At 41.4% G+C, this 22,247-nt stretch overlaps 1 long non-coding RNA gene across 2 annotated transcripts in view; it reads left to right on the top strand.

Moving 5' to 3' along the window:
- The window catches only part of LOC142362084 (uncharacterized), a 49,432-nt gene extending 30,268 nt beyond the window's left edge, over window positions 1–19,164 (top strand). Inside the window, exons 3-6 of one of the 2 annotated variants that reach the window (XR_012764640.1) lie at window positions 112–330; window positions 4,986–5,094; window positions 15,086–15,228; window positions 18,806–19,164. This is a non-coding gene — a long non-coding RNA (uncharacterized LOC142362084). Of the gene's footprint in view, window positions 1–111; window positions 331–4,985; window positions 5,095–7,799; window positions 9,840–15,085; window positions 15,229–18,805 lie in introns of those variants that run through there. The other variant, XR_012764641.1, reaches the window with a different exon arrangement.
- Window positions 19,165–22,247: the final 3,083 nt, after the last annotated feature.

The raw sequence follows: 22,247 nt of genomic DNA on the forward strand, positions 1-22,247 counted from the left end.
AGAAAACCTCAGCTTCACTGGGTGTCGCAAGATGGATGACTGTGAGCCGTGTTCGGGTTTGAAATGAGTCTCAGATCTCAGTAACAAAAGTGTTGCCTCTGATTTCAACAGGATTGCCTCTGATTCACGTTGCTGTGAGCAAATGGAACAATTAGCACCAGACAACTTCACCACCTCCTCTCACACGGTTCCTGATCTCGCAGACAGTTGTGACATAACTCATCTTAAGCATGAGCCCTCCACAAAAGCTGTTTTCATAACTGGTGTTTTGCTTTGAACTAACTTCTGTCATTGTAAGCTGCTTCATTAATTCTGCAAGGCAGGCAACAGGTAAAGTGAAAAAATTTCAGCATCATCATTGATGTCTTCTCTAGGTTACTCTCACAATGCTTGAAGCCTTTCACTTTCCACTGGATGTTTAGAATGGCTGTAAGATAAAGTGATGAAATGGTAAAAAGATCATATTTTAAAACTGTGTAATCATGAAATTATTTCTAATAATTTCTAATTTTGAATAATAAAATATCATATCATTATAAAGTAATAAAAATGTAATAAAATTGAGTTCATAAGAAGATTTAAAATGCAATTGTGTCTTCTAATGTTATAATAATTATATAATTAAAATCACAAAATCACATATAATAATTAAAACAGAATCTCCTTCCATGACAGTATCAGAGATTCTCACTGCATCAGGTTCATTAATGAAGTCTCTATATAAAAAAGACTAGCATAAACTCAGTCCTCCTTTGTTGAATTGTGGGGCTTAGTTTTGACTATGCTTAGACGCAGTGTAAATCAGACTGCTGATTTCTAAGTGACAGTGCATCTTTCTGGGTTGCTAAATTTGCTGTCAGCCTCACAGCTTTCCCCACATCCTACACTAGAAACTTGCCTCTTTTTTTGCGTTGAAAGACCTGCAGCTGGGTTGATGGATAGCATCTGGGGACGTTCAAAGATGTTTGTGATATCCAAAACTACATTGCTTTGCCCACCGTGCATCCATTGGCCCGGTCTGAGTCCCCTGCCTTCCACAAATGTCACAGAGGTAAATACATTAAAGGGTTGCAAGAGAGAGATATTTCAGGTTGGAACAACTGAAAAACAACAATCACAGAAATAGACCCTTTCATTTTTTTATTGAGTCTTAGTCAGTTTGGACTTTCTGTTAAAAAAGGAATTTTAGCCCTGAGATGGAAAGAGGAGTGTATAAAAATGCAGCTATAGATGCTTCCTATCAACTTTGCAGCTTCAGTAACTGTCTTTGATAGGAAAAGTACACGTGCACGTCAGATAACACATTCAGCCCATTAATGAATCAGACTAGAAAAGGCAGAATTGACAGCTCAACAAACAGAAAATTTTTCAAAATCTGCCTGTTTTGTGCATTTCTTTGACCATTGTGGGACTCATAGGATGATTTTGCCCTTTCCATCCTCTGAACATAAACTCCTAATCAAACACATAATGTCTACTATGTTCTTAAATTACATTTTAACTAGCATAATGCCTGATAATCCAAATTAGATTTTTCGATACATATACTAATTCTTTACATTTAAGTAACTGATGTTCCAAATATGTGCTCCCAGAAATATATAATTGATTTAAAAACCCTAAAAGGATGCTTAACTACACATCTCCAGCTACGTAAATCCAAATCGATGGTGAATACAGAAGGGAACAGGGGCTTTTGATTTTAAATGACCAATTTTGTCAATGAATCAATTTCACCAAGAGAAGTTGAGAGAGAACAGATGAAGGCAGTTTAGGGCTTATTTATGATGGTAAAACCCTCTTTGTTCACACCTTCTTCATGCTGTCTAGTATTTCATCTATATTCATTTTTGTGGCTTTCCAAAGTGTAGGTGTCACCTATTAAAGGGAGAAAAAAAATTGTGTTAAAGTACATGGAGGTGAGTTATATCTACAAAAGCCAAGAATTTCAGAGATTGAAGATCTATGATAACATTGTTCCAGACAGGAACTGACTGTGCTTACAGATACCAGCTTTGAAGTGGTGTCTGATTAAAATATTATGGGCTTCATCAGGGGACAGCGACAGACACACAGGCTGCTTCGTATAACAGTATCTGAAAACAAAACCACAGTGAACTGGAGAAAAGGATGGGTGGGAATTCACTGAACTTTCTCCAACCTTCTTGTCCTAAGTGAAATTTTAATTTGTAGAATGGTTTTCCATAAACTGCAGCATATGTATGGACATAACCAGGAGGCCAAGAGATGTTGCTGTAGAAAGGCAGGCCAAAGAGATGATTAGCTGATGGGAAAGGGTCAGTGAGGAAGCCAAAGTGTTTACATGCTGCTCAAAAGTTGCAGGCGTCCCAGTCAACAGTAGAAATAAGTGGTGGGACCAATACACACTGTGGAAGACTTCCACAGATCTGCTGCAATGTGCAACCACTTCTCCATCCTGCTTGGTTTGTACCTTGCTCCTACTAGCTTCATTTGGTCATTGTTAATTGTTCTACTGCAGGAGACAGGAAAGAATTGTGTTGGAAATGACAGTACTCTGAATTCTGCACCCCAGATGAATGCTTTCATCTAATCAGGGAGCTTTAGTTCAGACAATGCTTTGGGCTAAAAAAGATACAGCATCTTGTGATTACAGAATCTGCCCCTAATCTCCCAATCAGCTGTTTGTTACCTCACATTAAAAACAAACAGAAATCCCATAGCGGAGGAATCCGACTGTAATCCTGCCTGATGCATTTGTTCCCTTGCTGAACCATGACTGTGCAGGAGACAGAGATTCAGCCTGAAGACATGAAAACATGGAGCTTTTCTCCTTGCTGTGCTTGTAGAGAGGGTTGCACTGATTCTGCGGGGTGCTGAGACACACAAAGCAAAACTGGAAAATAAGTTAGATCAAGCGCTACAGTCAAGCCATCACTGCACTGAATGGGGAACTGGCACACCCACTCTCTGTTTCCAGTTCTGCTAGGGACCTGCTCTGAGTTTGGACGGGACACCTCACCTCTACACGCCCTGGTTTTCCCTTCTGAACTCCAAGCCATATCACATTCTCGCTAGTTGTTCTGGTGCAGTGCTTCTTCCTTTGAATCTCATCTTCAGCTGTGGCTGTCAGCTACCTTCGGCTGCAATAGTAAATAGAAATAAGCGATAACTTCTCCGAATGTCAACTCAGGCTTAACAATTTGTGAGTGTACATGTATGCTATACATATAGCGCTTGTTTATAGGGAAAATATTTATTCTCTGTGGAATAAAGAGAATGGTGGGGATGGGGTGAAATCAAATGAGATATTGCACGCTGTGGAAGCATGGAGAGCTAAAGCATAGCTGCTTTCTCAAAACATCTGACAGGATGCAGAAAATGTCCAAATATGTTTACAGAAAAGATTGCTCAAAAACAGTCAAAAAAAAAGGTACCTGCTGTTTGTGCCATGTGCATCATGGGAAGGGAAGGAAAATAGACGCAGCTGTGAAAGTCATGTAGAGATATTTCATACCATCTCATCCCCAACACAAACCCACCAGCCTCCAAGCCGCCATGACTCTGCGAGGCAGCTGGCAACCATTTCAGTTTCTGCAATAACTCATCAGGAGGCCCATGCTAACCACTCACACACACATGCATTGGGCGCTTCACTCCTTAGGATGCTGGTCGTAAATAGCCCAGCTGATGTCAATGGCAGTTGGGTGCTTGAATGTGCAGGAGTCATGCTTATAGGCTTAGCATTCCTCTGACCTTTAGCAGAGAAGCTGCCACCATAAGACAAGGGGTGGCACAGGGATGGCCAGCAGCTCTCTGTCTCTGTGTGCTTCCCACCCCATCCCTACTCCTGCATAGGAAGGCAGCTTGATGTTTAAATTAAAAGAAGACAGTGTAAGCCAAAGTCATCAATTTCCTTCAAATGTCAGAGTCTCTTTACAGAAGAGGATCATGGTGGATATCATGGACAGGGGAAGCAGACAGACACTTTTTAGTCCAAAGATGCAAAAAGAGTTTTCTATGGTTCAGATAGGCTAGACCTGGCAGAATCCAGAAGTATGGTTGAATCCAGAAGTTGGATCAAAGGAACAAAATCTGTACATGAACAGAAATGTCTCATGCAAGATTTGCTTTTGTTCTTCGTGAAATAAACTATATTAAGATGGATAGAAAGGAGAAATCTAGAGGTTTATATAGTAAAAAAACCTTACATTAACAGAGTTAAATTCACGGCTTATGATATTTTTCCTGCTGTGTGCTATGAACAACAACAGAGAAATCTAAACATATTTGGGTAGTTCTCTCTGTTCATTCACAAGAAAAAAGAAATCAGCAAAAGCTCATTTTTGATATATTGTAATTTTTCCAGTCAATATCTTACTGCAAGACTAATCATCTTGAATACATGCACAAGAGGCATTTCCAGCTCAGCCAATATGATTAAGTAATAAAGCTAGGCACAAGAAGTTGTATAGTGTTCCCCATCCACTAAGCATATTGAAATACAATTAATTCTCATTTTGAGGAACTGTTTTTTTTCTATATGCACATATATATTTTCTGAGAATAAGAAGCAACATTGTGTTACATTCGAGTTACTTTATCCTTAATTGAGAAAAATGTTAGAAAATAAGCTGATACCAGCCTGCCCCTGTGGCTACTGTTTTATTTAGACAGAGAGTAATTTATTTTAATTTGTAATGTTTAATGCACAGTGGGAGTTTAGAAAAGACTGCTCCATCCTTCAAAGAAATAAATGGTATGCAACAAAAGAAAACATTTCTATGACTGCTTTAAATCTCTTGGGAAACGATGAATTTAAAGATGCTATTGTCCGAGCATTGATATAGATTACCAACAAAGAGCTGGCTCCAGTAGGTCACCAGTTACACCAAGGCAACAGAAATGACGAGGTTTCAGTCGCAACTTCACAGCGTGAGCCAACTCATTGTTATTTATTTACTCTAATATAGTTCTCAATCAAATAGTTTTTACTTGTTGTATAGGTACTCATATGACTCTCCTGCATACTACTCTGCTGAATGGCCTAAACTGACCTAACAAATAACTACAGGTCAATAATGTACTTCTGCCCTGGGGAACGTGATTTAAAAGGTCAGTATCACTTTTTGGTCTTGCTGCTTGGACTGTAATTTTAAAAGTATATGACACAACAATGCATGAAATGAGTTTTTAAAATGGAATGAAAAATCATTGTCCAATACATTTTAAGCTGCCTTTGTTAACTCTCACACTCAAAAACTTTAATGGCGCAGTGCTAAAGGGCATATTCCTATCTGATGCTAATCATTATATCTTGCATTTTCTTCAACAGTGTTTATACCAGCAGTGGATCTGGATCAGCAATTGCAGCTACAATATATTTCCCTTAAATATTTTCCCTCATTTCCTCTCTCGTTACTAGCACTGAAATGTCATTTATTGAAGCAAGCTAAGATTTCAGAAGCCTTCATTTGATATGGGTTAACTCCATGCAAGTTGCAGTCTCCTTGGCAATATTTTTGATTTCCAACTTGCACATCAGCTTTCATCTGAGCTGGATAGCGTGCACTCAGCTTCTTGTTACTTCCAGCTCAGGAAATTAAATAAATTAGCATTATTGGATTTTTGTGGCACTTTACATCTCTGCTAGATCAACTAAAGTCAAAATGGCAAAGACAGCGTTCTCCTGGATGAGAAGATGTCTCCACGTGTGTCCTAAACACATACAAAAATATAAACTTAGAATCATAAAATCATAGAATAGTTTGGGTTGCTCAGGTTGCTCAGGTTGCTCAGAGCCCTGTCCAAACCGAACTTGAGCGATTCTACAGATGGGGCACCTACTACGTCTCTGGGCAACCTGTGCCAGTGTTTCACCACTCTCCTTGTGAAAAATTTCTTCCTTCTATCTAGTCTAAATCTACTCTCTTTTAGTTTTAAACCATTACCCTTACCCTATTGCAACAGGCCCTGCTAAGCAGTTTGTCCCCGTCTTTCTTCTAAGCCTCCTTTAAGTACTGAAAGGCTGCTATAAGCTCTCCCTGCAGCCTTCTCTTCTCCAGACTGAACAACCCCAACTCTCTCAGCCTGTCCTCATAGGAAAGGTGCTCCAATCCCTTGGATCATTTTTATGGCCCTCCTCTGGACCCGCTCCAACAGGCCCATGTCTGTCCTGTGCTGAGTGCTCCAGAGCTGGACACAGGACTCCCAATGGAGTCTCACCAGAGCAGAGGGGCAGAATCCCCTCCCTCGACCTGCTGGCCACGCTTCTCTTGAAGGAACCCCAGGATATGGTTGGCCTTTTGGGCTGTGAGTGCACATTGGTAGCTCAGGTCCAGCTTTTCATCCTGCAGTATCCTCAAATCCTTCTCGGCAGGGCTGCTCTCAATCCCTTGTAGGCATACTCTCTCTTGCATGGGGAAACAGTTGAACTGGATGGTCTCTGAGTAAGAAACTTCCCAGGATCATTTAGTGGGGATACAGGGGTTTAGTTGTCTTTACCATGCCAACGATTCAGTCATATTTACCATTCCAGTTGCATTCTGTACCTTCAATTTATTGTACTTTTAGTCACTATGCAATCTGACAGCTGACTACCAAATAAAACAGGACTTGGAGCATGTTTCATCCTGTGTGCCAAAACGTGCTCTCTTTATATGAAAAGATGGGAACATCTATCAGTTCAGTCCTGGATGCACTAAAAATGTACCACAGATAGATGTGAGACATTTTTCAGGGTGGAATTGATTCCAAGGATTTTCAAAAATGTGCTGTACAAGGTATCATTACAGAAAAAAGCCTGTTATACAGATGTTTAGATAAGACTACCTCCAGCACCTGAAGGAAAATCTATATACCTAAAGGCACCTCTCGGACTCACCATGTTTGTGTGGGATTTTTCCTCTCTGCTTAGTTAGCTTTGGTTTCAGGCAGTGCTTTCTGTTTTTCTTGCCAAGATTTACTTAAAATCATATTTATTTGTCTTATGACCAAACCTCACGGTTCACTCCAGCAAATCCAGCGCTCTGTGGTTCCCTGTCCTTGTGCAGGGATGATTGTCCCATTGAAGGCACACAGTAGAGCCTTTTGACCTGTTGGCAGTACACTTCTTGATCAAAAAGGCAGACAGTCACACCTTTGACAGCTTCCAGATGCCCAAATGCCCCTCCCAAACTCTGCTTAATCACTAGAGCCCTAGTTCAAGCCCCAGAGCATGCCACAGAGATGGAGTGCAGATCTCTTACCATCTCACGGTAGTTTTCAGATGCTGGGGATGACACTGACCAGCCAAAGCAGCAAACACTAGATTTGAAAAAAAGGCATGCAATGGAATAGGACAGACATTAATTCACTACCTGGCAAGGGTCGATTTCTCTTGTAGAAGACTGACCTACCTGTCTGACTTTGTTGCACTGACGTGTCTGTAAATACCTCACCTGCAGGCCCCCCTCAGCTAGTAGTAAATCTAAAACAGAGGAGCCCCGGCATCGGTCATATGGGTTATATCAATGCTACTGGTCAGATGTACCTCTGACTGTGTCCTGCAGGCCTGTCTGCCCTGTCCCTTCTTTTCTGAAGGTACCAGGCAAGCACTGGGTGTGTAGAGCACCCTTGGACATGGCCTTTGGAGATGCTTGCTGAGACCATGCACAAGCAGCCCTTGACCACTGCACCCACTGCCCTGGAGAGATGCCATGGTCCTGCAGTCCCAGGAGTGCAAGGGATGGTGGGAAGAATCAGCCTATTCCTCCTGAGGAACTGAGTGGGAGGTGACTGGACAGTGACAGAGTACATTTCTAATTCATATTCTTTTACAGATCATTTTCCTAAGAATGAAGGGACACATCTACCCCATCTGCTGCAGGAATTTCCTTTCTTTCGGACTAGATCCAGGCTGTTATTGAAAATCTATCTTAGTGGAAGGTTTGGTTTTGAAATCTGCCTTCAGAAGGAAATTGTCAAAGTTCCACCAAGAAAACTGAAGGAGTCCAACTTTTCCTGAAAATTTTCTGAAAAGAATCCCACCACCTTGGATGTGAACAAACCAGTCCTTTCTGCAGAACATCTCAATGAAAGCATCATCTTCCAAGTTTTCCAGAAGGGAAATGCTGTGCAGTTGTCATCTGGTTTTGATCCCCCGTCTGGGATCCTGTCGGCTGTACGAGTTGTGGCTCCCTGCCTGGTGCTGGTGGGCAGCAATGGGAGATCACTCTGCTCCAAGCTGCTCTCAGTCAGGCACTGCGGAGAGGTGGGCTGGCCCACAATTCTGGCGCAGGGTGAAACCCCTGTCATACATGGACACATAGCTCTGGTGCTCCTGGCTCACTGGCCACTCCACTGTAACCAAGGGTTTTGGCAGACATAGGGGGCTGGATTTATTCTCCATCAAAGCTCTAAACACATGGGTGAGGTGTTGTTACTGCATATCACCTGAACTCTCTTTTTCTTTAGAGACTTCATCTAAACTTTCCGAGGTTTATAGCAGACTTTTCACAGATTTCGGCTATTTTTTTTTTTAAACACCCTGCTGGCATTTTAAAGACTCTGGTAACTTGATGGAAATGTCTTCAAGATATTTTTTAACAGCCATTCACTTAACCTGTGCTCTTTCAGGACCGTCCACTGTTCTTATTTCCATGCAGAGCTTTTCTATGCCCTGAAGCAACCTCCAGATTATTATACTGGTATACACATGCTGCTAGTACTAAATGGTTCTTTTTACTTGTGCACACATCAACTAATCAACATTAGAGACCATCAGTCATCAATCTGAAAGCCTTGTTTGCCATCATCACCACTGAGGCCCAAAGATCAATAAAAAGATGATATTGTTTATACAAAACCCAATAAACATGACCTGTCTGAGGCTTACATATGGTTTCATTCATTCTAATAAAGCAAGTGCATGTCTTATGAGCTTTAGCCCATCAGATTTTGTAAACTGCTTATTCACTTCAACAATCACTGACACAAGGATATTGTTGTATCCAAGTCTAGGTCAAGCAAGACTTACTTGATCTCATCCTATTTCCATAATGATCTCTGTCATTTCTCTAAGAATAAGAAGGTAAGGGCACTTTTATTGCCGCAATAAAAACAGCAAAGTGATCTTCTGATGGCACTTAATTAGATTCATTTTATCTTCTTTGACTGAGCATGACATACTGTAACCCTTATTTATGAAGTAAAAATGAATGTCTTATGGTTCCTAACACAATTGAAGAAGAAATTACCATGGTATTCAGCTTAATCTGTGTTTGTATCCGACATAAATGATCTTAAGATAAATTACAGGAAATTATTTTCTACTACTGGTAACCATAACAACAGATGAGAATTGGTTCTAGTTCAACATACTGACTGTTCCTGAACTCTTCCATAATGTGCAACAAAAATTAGAAGACAAAAGCAATCCACAGAGTTTCACTTTTTTTGTATAGGAACAATTTGTGAAGCACTGAAAAGTAATATTAGGTTTAAGTTAAGCTTCAGTCTTTCAGCTCCCCATCAGATGCAGGGTGAAATGTATTTCTGTTTCAAAGTGCGATGGCATACAGATCACGTAATGGCTCTCCCCAGGGAAAGGATACATGGCAAAGCTTAATGAATATGATAACTCCATGAATTGTGCGGAAGTGAGCAAATTATGAGTTAAACCGGACAGGATTTTAGAAAATACTGAAGATATGAGCAAGATATGAAGATACGAACAAGTGTCTTTGAAGCAAGACCTGTAGGAACAGGTAGTCAATACATCACCAGGACAAGCAGATACTAAAAGCAGGGATCTGAAGGCTTGAAACATGTTGAGTCAAGCAGCGCAGATCACTGCAGTGAGTGAGTTTTCAAAATTGGAAAAGACATCTCTGTGCACTGGGAGTGCAGATACAAGTTTTGAAGAAATTTTGAGCTTTTCATTACACAGGTCTTCAAGTGTCAGTCAGTCACCAGATAATTTGGATTGTTAAGGACCTCAGAAGATCCATAGTCCAACACAATGCTCAAAGCAGGGCTGCCATAAGATCAGACAAGCTTTCTCAAGGCTTTCTCCAGTCAACACTTGAAAACCTGAACATCTCTTGTTTCACTTTATGCTTGACTTTTCTCATTCTCCCACCATGCTCCACTATGAAAAGCCTGACTCTGCCTTTTTAATTATCTTCTCTTAGGTACTGGGGGGCTGCTATTAGGCACCCTCACATCATATCTCCTTCAGGCTGAACAGCTCCAGGTCCCTCAGCATCTCCTCATAGAGCAAATGCTCCAGCCCTGAGCATCCTGTTGGCCCTCTGCTGAATTTGATCCAGTTTGTCAATGTCTCTTGCATATTTGGGGCACCAGACTAGATAAAGTATTTAGATGTGGTTTAGAAAGTCCCAAGTAGAATGGATAATCACTTTGCTTGATCTATTATCTCTTCCGTGGATATAGCCCAGGATGCTGTTGGCTGTCTTTGCTGCACGGGCACACAGCTGGCTCACGAGTCTATGAAGATGCCCACATCCATTTCAGCCCCCAGGAGAACCATTGCTGAACCATCCTTCCCAAGGGCAAGACCTCATGTGCTTTAAAGCTCAAGTAGCAAAAAACAAGGCTTCTCCTATGCCAGACCGCTATGGCCTTGACTATGGAAATAGTGAGATTCACACAGGATCTTCCCCTTCTTTTTGCCGTTAGCTGTAAGCAAGCATCTGTGTGACATCATGATGTAAGAATTTCCTGGTACGGTTGGCCCCCTCTCAGTATCCAGCTGTGTCTCATACCATCTATTAGACCTGTGTTGTGTCTTAGAAAGGACTGGTGACAAAAAGGAGCCTGGAAAACGTCGACTAAAGTATCCTGCCTCAGAACATCCCTGTACACTTTTTTCCTTATTTTTCATCTTGCTCTTTTTGTATAATTTCAAAATGATGTTCCATGCAAGGTGAGGGAAAAGACGATTTCACACTCGTCCTTCCCCAGTATGCAGACTGACCAAAGACTGGCTCTAGGACTGATTGTTGCCTGCTAAGCAACACTCTCAGATGCTTTGGGGTTTGTAGGTCACCACCTACCTTCCTGTTAGCAGCATATTGTTGGAGCATAGGGTGTTACAGTCACCTTCATCCTTTTCTACAAAGCCAGTCATCCATTTTTTAATTCACCTTCAATCCAGAATTTCTGTTGCACTTGGCAATAGTGCAGTTCTGCCAGATCATTGATCTACTCAGGCATATGAAAATCAAAAGCAGAGATCAGCTCTCAGACAAGAGATACCTGACAGTACCCATGAGTTTTGGCAAAAGAGGAGATGGCAAGAAGCTACCAACTGTTCTTTCCCCTCAGCTGAGCCTTTGGATGCAGCAATTTTGAGATGATGAGAGGAACATTTTTAAAAGCCACAGGGTAAGCAGCAGAAAAAGGGCAGAGGTGTTTTGGGGGATGCTTAGTCAGAATAATTTTCTGCCCAGCATGTGCTAAATTCATTTAAACACATATGTTGACACAGGAGGATGGGGAGTGCAACAGCCTGTGATGAACATGTGAGATAACATGTACTAGAGACAAGAAACCATTCTCTCAGCCAGAACAGTCTCATTTTCATGCATCCACAGGATGCATTTACACGTTATAGTGAAAGAAGTCAAGAACAACTCCTACCTGTGCTGCAACTCAAGGTTAAAATGGTGTATTGATGTAAGAGCATGGTGCCGAGGCTGAGAGGACGAACCTCTGGTATAAAAAGAATTGGCAGACTGGAACCAGTCCAGCTAGAAGTGCTACCATTATATGGCAGAATACCTTCTTTCCACTGGCTTCTACAAAAATCTGAATACACATTGCACTTCCTAAACAGGTTCAGTTAGGAGAAACAAAAGAAAAAGACAACTAACCAGTATGGGACAGCCAGTAAGTTGAAGCAGGTGCAAGAACTCTTTGCTGTAGTGTGGGACAGGACAGGTAAATCACAGCACCTTGTATGTTGAAGGGACTGTACAAGGCCTTGCTGTGGTTGCAGGTTGTAGACAACAAAATTGGTGCCTACTGCATGACCTGGTAGGCAGCAGAACAGCCAGAATAGATCAGCAAGATGACAGCACAGCAAAAAATTTGGATCTAGGTTGTCCCAATGTCATGTGATTGGAGCTGAGATCACAACGAGCACTGAGTGTGTCACACTTTCTCCTGTGTTCTGCTCTTTGAGAAATGTATAGCAGGCCACTTAATTAGGACAGCCCTTTCAAGTTGCTTATTTACACCAGCCAGGGACCTAATGCATGATTACCGAAAGTCAGTAAAACTAGGTCAGTTTACATCAGTTTACATTAGACCATTTGCAATTATTTCTTCCCTTTCTGAAAAACATTTTACAGATAATAATAAAATTACATAGCAATTTGGCAGTGAGTCATTACACCCTGTGGAAGCAATTCAATACATAGTGAGGCAACATCCATCCTGCGGTGGTTAATTGGTTGGCTTAAGAAACAGGTCTTCTTCTGTGGAAACATCTGAAGGTCACTGCATTCCGTTAGAGTATGTTTAATCCTGGCAGAGCAACGCACAGAACAATACGGTCTGTGTATGCAGTCTTCCCTGCAGAAACAAATGGTAAACCATTGCAACAAGAAAGGAAGCAGGTTCAGCTAACATCAGAGTAACCGGATTTGCTCTCCCTTCTTAGGTAGTTCCACTGAACAAATTCGAAACCCTTTGATGTCAGGTTGTTTTATCTAGGTGATCTGGCTTAGTCCTTACGCCTGTCAATGAGTACAAGGTTTAAAGAACTTAATTTGTAAGTGTGGTTAAAGAAACTTGTTTCTATCTAGGATGTTCAGAGAAAAAAATGTGGAGTCTCTAACTTTCTGACATACAAGCAAGAGCAACAACAACATCACACTTAAAAAATTAAGAAAGGAAATTCTTCATGATGGCAACGCCATTTTGTGATTTACAAGAACAGTTGCATTCTACCCTAATTTCCCAACTGAATAGCAGATGCTCTTCAGTAAAAAGCTGTTATCATTTTATCTGTTTTACAATATGTCATGTATATTTTGCCAATCATATTTTGGCTCTCGTCACAGTGTCTGCTGTAATGCAATTGTAAGCTTGTTTAATCAGTTCAGCATAATCCGGTGCTTTCAACACTGCGAGCACGGACACGCACGCATACACGTATAGATCATACATTGCCCACACTATTCCCTTTTGCCCTGTGAAATAGAGATGCATCGTTCCATCCATTTGTTAGGTAGAACCTGCCTTTGAAGAACCTTGTGAAGTTCTACTTTAAATGGACAGCACAATATGCTACATGTTTTTTTTTACCTGGCTGAGGAACTACTCATTAAAAAACACAGCCTTAATTGGATTTGCCTCACATTTGTTTTAAAGTAGATTATTAAGTTACACATAGCATGCTGCATGCTGCTGTTTTGTAGTTCAACACTGTGAACCAAAAAAAGCTACTTGAACTTTGTACCTGTGCAAATAAAGACTTTCATCTTCACAAGCTTAACAATTTATCCTCCCAAAACTCATCATTCAGTCTGTAGACTTATTATGCCTGCTATTCGCTGATTCTGTTGCCAGCTCTGGTTATTTCCAAGGCTGCTGACACCAACTTACATGAAAATTCCCATTTAACATATCTATTCACAAAGAGGTTCATCCAGCTTGAGCTGAGTTTCTTCTGTGGTACAGAAATGTTACAGAAGATGGCAGCTGGTTTTTGTGTCTTCTTAGCTCTCATTTTGCTGCCACCCTGTTATTCCTGTGATGGTTGTTCCTGCTGGCCCTCAACTGAACTGACCATGAAGGTCCATGGTCAGTAGCTTTTACTGGGCCTTGCACATAAAAACCCCAAGACAGCATTAATAAAAAGCATTCCTCAGCACTTTTTTGTACTGCCGTTACACACTGCATGCTTTTCACTAAGGGAGAACCTTTCACTGGATATCACATCATCACGTTCATAGGGTGCAACAGCTCCAGCAAAACCCCTCTGATTAACAGCACAGGGGGTGACCATTTCAGATTTCTTCAGCTGTAGAGGAATCAGCACTCTCACACTAACATGTTAAGTCTCCCTAAGAGAAAGTCTTCTGGCCAAATCTTTCACAGCGGTAGAAGGTGTAGAAGGTAAAGGAGGTAGAAGCTCTCATTGTTATAGCAAGGGCTGGTGCCTATGTACAATGTAGGACTCTGTCTTTGCTTGCACTGCAGAGGGTGGAGAGCTGCTACTTTGGTGCTCAGGCAGTGCACCCCTTGTCTCACCCCAGAATACATCTTCCCGAGCCCTAGGCACCCTGTTTGATTCCTGATCTACTTGGGACTAGGCACGTAATAGATGTGGATTAGGAGCTGGCCAGGAAGGATGACAAAATCTCTTTGAGAACTGAAAATCCATGTGAAGTTTGTAAAGAAATAGTTTTGACAGAAACACAACTTGTCTGGGGATATCCCTATCAGTCAACTGAGGTGAGAAGAGAATTTTCTTTCAGTTAATGATGCAATAAAACTGCCTCATGGCAGAGGTCACAAGAAGTCTCTTCCTCCCATCCCATTCCTGAAGAGACTTTATACCTACATCTTGTGCATCCTTAGCTCTGATAGACATGCAGACCCTCAAATAGCCCCACAGGGATATAGCTCTGAGAGGGTACAATTGCTGCTTTGTCCATATGAGTGCACTGGGGAAGCACTGGGGAAGTGCTACCTTTGAGAGAGAGGTACCCACACTTAGGCATGGAAGGATTTAGAAAGAAAACATTACTACCAATAGCAATCTGCAGAGAAACTGCAGCAATACTCAAGAGAAGTACCAAGCTCAGAACCCAAATGATTCTTAGAAGGTGAAGATGGAAAAATAATTTTGACTACATCAAAATACAAGGGAGCATAGTGCTGAAACTTCTAGAAATGGGAATGAAGCTGGGTGAGTAGTAATAGAAATCCCATGCAACGATTTCTTTCACCTCCTGAGAAATGTTGGCATAAAAAACCTGGTGTACAGGTTTGCCTGTGAGGCAAATTTTAAACAAACCTCATTTTGTTCTTGAAGTGTTTATTTGCTCATGCTGCCAGAGAAAAGAAGTCCCCATGTGATTTGTCTCACCAGTTACAAAAGGCTCTTCAGAAGACAGAGAATGAAAACTAACCAAAGGTGGTACTATCTGCACTGGAGGGAAAGGCACAACCCCATAGACTTCCGTGGACAAGAATCTGCTTCATTCTCCTAATGGAAAGAATTCACTAGAACAGGTAAAAAATGTCAGTCAATAAAAATAAAATGATCTAGTGTGACCTTACTTTTAAATATAAAGTGAATTGAAAAGTTATTACCAATATTTTGCCAAAAGATAGCATCTGTATTACATTATATTAGAGTATAATGTATGTATACATATACATTTTGCATAGCACTTTTTGACACCAAAGCAATATCAACATTTTTAACTTACTGAAGTCACCGTAAGTGAACAAAATATGCTGATATTTATTTCTCTGGCTGTTCCAGTGGCATTTTAGACAAAAAGCTTCCCCAAGAAATTCCACTTCATGTGGGTGTGTTTACAGTTCTGCAAAACAGCAGTGATTTCACAGTTTATTATCTCTAGAAATGATAAGTAAAAGTTACAACCCTGTATTTTTTCATTCTTCTGTTTATTCAGGCTTCAAATCAATAGAATACCTTGGAGGCACCAGATTTGACCCCCAACCAGCTCTCACAGCTGTACAGAGTGTTTTGTGTTGTTTGATGCCTAGTGAGATGTCACTTTTTTTTTCTGAGGCACTGAGAAGGAGGAATTATGTTCCAAAGCCTGAGAAAGTACTAACAGTTTTCATGCAAAGATGTCATATGAGTAATGTATTGGGGGAAGCAGATGGAAGTTCCTTTATCTCAGCTGTGTTTCACCTTTTGAAACAGCAAAGAATTTGGCCCAAAGGCAGAAGTGCCATTTCTTGCCGCATAGACTTTTGTTCCAAAACCACTGAGAAATTCTTTTATCTTCTCTGTATAATAATTACAGTGCATCAAAAGGCCAAGAAGGCACTGAACTACACCTGACTTGTCACTGGGGTTTGATATTTTAATGTAACGTTTTCCATTGTTGCTTCTTTCTTTGTTTCATCTTTGCACTTCAAGCCCTGTCATCTTGGGCAAAGCACTGCAAAGCAAGGCTATTTATCTGTGTGCTGGAGGAACTCTACCAGGCTCATCCTTCTTCCTCACCCTTCAAAAACATATCCTGCAGAACACATAGGTCAAACAGACTCTTTCAGCTATCTCCCATAGCCTCTGGAGGCTGCTGGGCTTTCCTCTCTGCTCCCAATGTTTTGCATTTCTTTACAGATCTTCCCAACCATTCACATTCCTGAATTGCATACAATAGCAGCTTCCAATGAGCTATTACTGCGCCCTCAGTTACAATCAGTACAACAGGATACTCCAATCAACACTTTCTCAGAGGGCTGCAACATCTCCCACCTTTCAGTCGGAGCCTCCTAATATTTTCTCATCACTCACTCATCAGTCCCAGGATTTAGTCTCTGCTGAAACAATCCATGCAAGCTGACCTATGCCTCCACAGCCCATGGATGGAGTGCATGCTGTGCCGCTATTACCTGCCTGCAGGACACATGCCATCAGTGGTAACGTGCTGGGTGAACACTGTAGCACAGATCTTGGTCCCAGCGAATACCCTCTGTTGTTTTGCAGAACTTATCATCCCAGTTGCACCAATCTATGGCAGTGTGATTTTAGGTTAGCAGAGGACATGGGCTGTCTGACCCCACTGTCCCATGTGAGCTGTGATGTGGATCAGCCACCTCTTGGCCTGATGATATCAGGAAAGCAGCAGTGTCGTTACTGTGGGGATTGTCGATGCCTCATATATCCCCACATGTGCACGACCATCTGCTTCAGCATCAGCAAGGAAAGAGCAAGACCCTGCATATCTGGCAAGAGGGACTAAGAGGGTATGTCAAACAGACAAAAATCACAAGGCACAGTGATATGATTATAGTTTGCATAACAAGCAGAGCATGCCAGCTGTGTGGCCACTGTCAAGGGTATTGCAGGAAATTAGGCAGAAATGAACTATAAGGTTTTGCTATAGTGGCTGTGAGCTGGCCTGAGTCAAACAGCCATAGCATTTCCCAGTCTTTCAGCAAGAACAGTACACAGGGCTGGTTTGTGCCCCTCACAGATCCTTTCCCAGGGAAGTCTGCTGACAATTGAACTAATGGTAAACCACTGTTAAAGATGAGGGTGTCTTTTAGTGTCTGAGAAAATAATTATATCTAACCATTTCCCAGCTTATTGGTCTACAGGGTTATCATAATCTCTGGAAAGACGAGCTGGTGGGTTGTGCATATTGATCCTCTGCAACTGTGTGGAAGTGCAGATCTAGACACCAGCATAATAAATGTAGGTATCAGGTTGACACCATATGTTCTTGAGCTATGCAGCAGCTACAGCAAATGCTGTCTGCAGAAAAGAGGAACCATGATCAATAAATATCTTTTAATCAACATGTCTGAGAAACACTTAATCTCTCAAGGAGAAAAAAAATCCAAACCATTAGCAAACATGGTGAACATTCAATTAAAAAGATTTGATCCCTGTACCACTATTTCCATTTTCAAAGAAGAGTAGGCAGATGCATGTCCTTGTGCATAAAGGTCCCAACGTATTCCAATATGGTGTAGTCAGATCTGTAGAAAAGCTGCTTAATGACATACATTTCTATGACAATTTCCTCCTGGTAAACCTCTTAACTGAAGGAAATAGCTGCATGATATGACCTACTGACTGTACCACCCAAGAACCTTGTACCTTTTCATGCGCCAGAGAAGTCCTCATTCCCACTGCGCAGGTTGAGGTTGTGGTACACGCAGCTGAAGCTGTGACAAGCAAAAGGACCGTAAGCACCACTGTAGAAGAGAAGCCCCTGCAAGACGCTGCTGAGTGTGCAAGAAATCAGACAGTAAAAATGATGAACAGGAAAAGAAATGCATGCTGGAGCCCACGAGCAATGGTGAAGCTTGTGTAGTGATCAGCTTGGGAAATACTTTGTGTATTTAGTTATTACATTATCTGTATCAATGACCTCAATCCACAAACCACATTAACAGTCCTGGAGTACAGTCAGAGGGCATCTGGCTTCTCAGCTACAGCAAATTTTGTAGAAGAGGGAAAAGGCTAAGGACATCAAGCTGCGTTTACACTCACGTGGGAAGAAACACTCTGGCTCTGCTAGTGAGCCAGACGGCTTTGATTCTCACATCACTGCTCATACTGCTGGCTGTTTTCTGAAGCAATCAGAAATGCTGTTGTACCATATTAGCTCCTCAAGACAGACAGAGTCAGCTGCTTTCTAATTATAAGATACTGCTTCTTGCTAGAACAGCGAGATGGGTTTCTCCCAAGCAGCAAAACACTAGATCTAATGATTCCTGTTTTTTGTAGAAACCAGACAAACACTTTTACACATGTTCAGTATATCTTCCTTTTATGTTGAATTGATGCAGCAAAATCCCACCAGGCTCAGTTTTGCTGTTGTGGAATTAAAAGCAGAACTGTGTCCTTCACTGCTAATATTGTATGGATACCCTATAAAATCCTTTTAATCTCCAGCCCACGTACCTTCTTTGCAAGTTAATGATGTGGCATGTTTCAAGAAGTGAACAGAATCATGATGTTCACAGAATTCTGCTGAGAGTTTCCACATCGGATAAGAAAATAAAGACCAATATCTTGGTCCTGAGGACAGTGACAGGTAAATGATCACATCCAGCATCCCCTCCTCTTGACCACACTGTTTGCCTTTTGCAGACTGAACTGAACTTGCAGAAATGTCCCAATGCATGTCCCTGAGAGCTGGCTCTGATCCATAACTGTTTAAACTACACCTGTGAGTTAAAGCTGCTTTACACACAACCGCTAAAAGACACTAAACTGCAGGAATGCAAAGAGATGATGGCATATGATGACTTTAAATTACAGTAAAATCATCCACGGAGAGGGGAAAAACTGCTATCAAGAGAGTAAGTGTATGCAAAGGAAGACATCGGTAACCTTGATTTGTGTGCTTTGCTGATGTACTGCTCCTCCCTAAGGGCGAGAAGGGGATGGGGATGCAAAACAGAGTGACAGTCTCATGAGATGAAGGCACCTGTACTCTGATATGTACAAAAATGGGTATAACTGTCTTCGATTAGATCAGTGGTGACGCTAGACTAGTATCTAGTTCAATGGCTCACTTTCTGCAGCTGTCTTAGCTGCCTTCATGCAAATCCTCAAGTTGGAGGGTGCTCGCATTTTCTTCCCCTCCTGTGCAAGGAAGGTACTCCTACATCCATCAATCCTTGGAGCAGGCAGAGGACTTCACAATCCTGCTGCTTTGTCATTGCTTCAGGGTGGCACACAGATGAGGAGATACCCAAGACAGTCTGTAGAGCTCTAGCCAGGCATCCACTGCTTCTGAAATGGGCTGGCTTGAGCATTTAATAACTCCATTGTGCTGTGGGCATTAACAACAGCATCTCTGCAAACATGATAATGTATGTGCTGCATTGGTGGCTGACAACATTCAAGCAATGGATTGATTGATTAGTCGCTCCTGCTTCAGAGAAAGGTCTCTTGTGGCTTTTCCTTCCACCACCATCAGTGCAATAGCATGTGGAGAGATTTTGCTAAGACAAAAAGATTTTGCTCCCTCCAATTTTACCAAACAGCTGAGTTAGGGCAATGACAGGTTGACCACTAAATGGAATTTATATCATCCTTTTCTCTACATAAAAAATTGTAAATGTTCCTCCCTTTCTTGTTTTCCCTTTAGGATAAAGCTTGCTGTTCCCTTGAACTCTCATGATGAATATAATAATGCATTTGGAGTCGACTTTATGCATATCATGCCTACCTCATTTCATTCTTCCATCAATTATCAGCTGACTTAAAAGACTTACAGCTAATGTTTAAGCCTTTTCAAAAGAGCAGTGTATGCTCTTAAAGTCCTTTAATAGTCCATTTTCATTCAATTTATCCAGTTTTCTCCATTCTCTGTAGACTAAAATATTTCATTTATATTCACGTTTACCTTGTAAAGAGTAGTTTATTCAGGGGAGGGGGGTAATAACATCCTTTAACTTCAGGCAGTTTGTTTTAAAGAATTATTTCCATTAAAAGAGCAAGAGCAAAAATGTCTTTAAAAATTCTCTGTCTTATTTGTTCATCGTTTAAATGGAGGAATGTCACTCTTCTATTAATGATTTTTAAAAAGGGGCAAAAAAATTTTACCTGTAAAGAGCAATCAAACATCCCTTCTGGCAACAGAAAAGGCATCATTAAAAACAAAGAAAAGAAGAGACAAGTACATATTTAAATGAATGATCCAGTGTGAGGATACATGAGAGTGATTTGTGTTTCAAAGCTCTGCTGTCACTTAGATTATGCCTGATGAGCATTTAATGAATGTTCACAGGAAGAACATCTACTCATATTATTTGATTTGGGAACAGGGAAGGCAACAGCCATTTTTAGGGGACAAAACTTAATGGATTTTCTTTCAGCTCAGTAGATACATTGATACTTGTAAATCCTTTCTAAGTGTGCTACTGTAATTATAAATCTTTTAGCTACATTTTTCATTATAGAACATTAAGGTAAATATTCTCTCCAAGAGAAGATATATTTGGCATATAGGTTTTTAAAGCTGACATTTAAGTACTCACCACAGCATTGCAGCTGTTCAATAACATTACTCTTATTATTCATTATTTAGGGTTTGTGTTCCTGGATGCACTGTTCGTTTGCTTTAAAGGAACAAGACCCTTGATTTACCAATTACATGCAGTCAGTTATTACCCAACAGGGAAAGTGAAGCCTGTGGGAAGCTGCATCTTGTCGGTGTCTGATCTACTCTCCGCAATCCTATATCCATTTCGCCAGAAGCACAAACTATACCCCATAACCTGAACCAGCATGTGTGCTGCTCCTTGCATGAGGGGACAGCAGAGAGTGCTGTTCAGAGGCTTCCTCAGCACTGGCTTTGTGTCCACCCCGGCTCAGCCATGGGAGGATGGGTAGGTAACAACCCAGCCCTGCACCCAGCCCACCTCCCTCCTTAGGCCCCAGCTGCTTCCCCTGTTGGACAGCCCAGACCCCATTTCAGATTCCTCTTGAAAAAGCACACCCATGCCATCTTTACTGCCATCCAACGCCAGGGTGGTGGTGGGTGGTTTGTTTCAGACATCCAGATTGTGTAGTCATGTTGCATGGTACAAAGTCTTCCTTGGTGAGAGCCAGATTAAGAGCTACAGGACCTATGTTGGCTATTTATAGGCTGGTGATAAAAATTTCTTGCTTTGCCGTCTCACTGTGTGTTGTGTGTTGAATGTTTCACAGGAACCTGCCTTAGGAATCCTCCAGGATTAAGTTTAGCAGTGCACTAGAGCGTGTTTAGCTCTAGGCACACACTCAAATGCCATGAGAATAAATCTGGAATGAAATGAGGAACGCATTCAGAGCCCCCACTCAACATATTCAGTGTCAGAAGATTATCTCCAGCATATTCTGTGTTAATAATCAAACGTATATGTAAATCTAATAACACGAGCAGAATAGCCTACCTTCAATTAATCTGAGTGTTACACTCATCAGCTTTGATCAACTTACCTTGAGACTGACCAAGGCCAGCTGATGCGTGTGGATCCTTCACATCTACCCTGAAACACGGCTTTGACAAAGCTCAGAAGAAAACATCAGAGCAGAGAAGCTTCTTAATTAACTTGGGCTAATTTTCACTTGTCATTTTTTTCTAATATAGCAATACCTGTGTGTAGACCTCTGAGTGAAGTAGTGGGACGCTCATTTGCCAGGTAAGCAAAATCAGGACAAAATCAATCACTAGCACAGAGAAGTGAAGTGATTTACCGAGAGCGGTGGACTGCTCACAGGAGAGCACCACCTCCCCATGTGGGCCAGACAAGGTGGAGGGGCTTGATACCCAGCCATGGCCAAGTGAACCTTAAAAAGTAATCAACAAAACAAATCTTTTGGAGGAAAGTTCCTCTGAAATGGATTTTTTGCAGCACAGCACTTGAGTTCTTAACATTGCCTACAGAGTGGAAAAGTAAGAAAATCAAAGAAGCCATGAAGAACTCTGAGAGGAAATATGTGTAAAGTGGGACCCTCCTTCCCCATTTCACATAGCATCAGGGAGAAACGATGCAGCTAAGCCTTGTTTTCAAAAATGTTTTGTTCTCAGCTGTTAAGA

The sequence above is a fragment of the Opisthocomus hoazin genome, chromosome 7 (genome assembly GCF_030867145.1).
Source record: "Opisthocomus hoazin isolate bOpiHoa1 chromosome 7, bOpiHoa1.hap1, whole genome shotgun sequence".
Taxonomy (NCBI): Eukaryota; Metazoa; Chordata; class Aves; order Opisthocomiformes; family Opisthocomidae; genus Opisthocomus; species Opisthocomus hoazin.